Source organism: Aethalodelphis obliquidens, unplaced genomic scaffold (assembly GCF_003676395.1).
Source record: "Aethalodelphis obliquidens isolate GAN/ISIS:26980383/991018 unplaced genomic scaffold, ASM367639v1 scaffold2830, whole genome shotgun sequence".
Taxonomy (NCBI): domain Eukaryota; kingdom Metazoa; phylum Chordata; class Mammalia; order Artiodactyla; family Delphinidae; genus Aethalodelphis; species Aethalodelphis obliquidens.
Window position 1 is genome coordinate 614 of NW_020840733.1, and position 2,114 is coordinate 2,727.

The 2,114-nt window shown below is 43.4% G+C and overlaps 1 pseudogene; it reads left to right on the top strand.

The window, feature by feature from the left end:
* The first annotated feature begins 569 nt into the window (after window positions 1–569).
* Window positions 570–1,147, top strand: LOC113617209 (olfactory receptor 52M1-like; annotated as a pseudogene).
* The last annotated feature ends 967 nt before the right edge of the window (window positions 1,148–2,114 follow it).

Genomic DNA, 2,114 nt, shown 5'->3' on the forward strand with positions numbered 1-2,114 from the left:
GAGTCTTCTTCACCAGCTTGCATCTGCCTTGTGATCTTGGTCTGCAGATTAAATATTTCAGCTCATCCAATAGCTAATGCTGGCCCCAAGATTAAGCTTTGACTTACCATAGAGTCTAGATAGTCCCAGGGGTCTATCTAGAGTCCCAGACTGTATCTTTCAGTATCAATGCATCTCTAATCAAGGAGCCCGCACACCAAATCCTGCTTATATGATTCTAAGAAATACCTAATAGCCAACCTACAAGAGTTAAATGACTTAATAGTTACTTGTCCACCTTAGGTCACTTTCATTGATGCAAAAACATTACTTTGAGAGTCATATTGCAAAAAAGATATTCATACATTTCATTCAAATATGTATTCTGGCTTGTGCTTGAAAAATCTGTAGATATCTTCACATAGTAATAACTTGTGACATTATTCTGTAACTTTGAGGAATGTTTATAGAATCTTATCTAGTCAACAACCTATTCTTTATTATAGGACCTACGAATATTCTTGTCTTATTTCCAGAAAAAAGTCCTACTGCATTTTGAGGCACAGGTGAGAAGGTGCATTTATAACTAGCCACACTCACTTTTCATAATGTCTGCTCGACACCCAGCTCCATCCAGCTCACTGTCATTCCAGGATTGGAGTCCCTGCACATCTGGCTCTCCATCCCCTTTGGCTCCATATACCTGGTGGCCATGGAAGGGAATGTCACCACTCTGGCTGTGGTAATGGTGGAGCACTACCTGCACCAGCCCATGTACTTCTTCCTGTACCTAGAGGCTATCATTGACCTGGTTCTGTCCACTTCCACTATTCCCAGACTGCTGGGAATCTTCTGATTTGGTGCTGTTGACATTGGCTTGGATGGCTCCTTGGCTCAAATGTTCCTCATCCACTGCTTCGCCATGGTTGAGTAAGGCATCTTCCTTGCCATGGCTTTTGACCACTACATAGCCATCTGCGACCCACTCCATCATACCACAGTGCTCACTCATACTGTGGTGGGATGTTTGGGGCTAGCTGGCCTCTTCTGGGGTGTATTCCACATTGGACCCCTGCCTCTGATGATCCACCTGCAGATGCCCCTTTACAAAGCCTGTGTCATCTCCCACTCCTACTGTGAGCACACGGCTGTGGTCCCCTTGCCATAGCAGAGGCCAGATGGAAGCACTTAACAAGCCAGAGGGTTGAAATTACTCTAAAAACTGGTGAAAATCAAAGGGGCTTGGCCCACAGGGGGTGTTAAAGATAGTTAATAGGATATTGTGTCCCAAGGGCCAAAATAGATGGGCATCCAGCAAGGCTCTGCTTACCATTCATAGAACAAGGCAAGAATGGAGGATGAGGAGGCTGAGGATGGTCACTCCAATAGAGTCAGTCTCTTGCTCAGTTCCCAGACCTGTGCCAGTGTTAAGATCTAGGGCTGTAACTAAAGAGGTACCTGGATACCTAAGTGGAAGAACTGTGAAAACAGCATGCCTATTATATACCATGATGATTTCCTGAGACCTTCCTAAAAGATAACTTTGGCCATTTACTCAGGCAATTTTATACTAAAAAGAGGGGAATACCAAGGCATTGAAGGTTAAAGTTTGAGTTGACCCTGACACCCAGAAATCAAAAGCATAATCGTGGTCCCTCTATTAGAGTTGGGGTTCTACTCTGGGTAGCAGAGTCTAGTTAGTAATTGAAGTTTTGGAGAAAGTCAGTTCTCAGTCACTTAATGAATAATTAGAATGACTGTACTTGGTAGGTTGAGTAACTTCCATGTGGTGTTGCTGGCTTGTGAGGTAAGAGCCAAAGAGTTGGGAAGGCCAAATAACCTCTAACACTTCTCTCCACCAAGAGTCAAAAATGCTTCAGAGGTACATGGAGAATTTGGCAAATGTATTGTTTTCCATCTTAGTGATAAAATCCCAAAAACAATTTCCATTAACAGGGGGTGGACAATAGTTCTCATATACGGTTTGCCTCAAGGGCATGTTAACTCTTCCTGTGTCATAACATAATTTCAAGATGACTGGGCATCCTATGGACCTCCACCATCATCCATCGATGGCATGTTGATCTGGCAAAATGAGCTAAAGGTGTTTAGTACAATAGAGGCCTTAGTAAGAC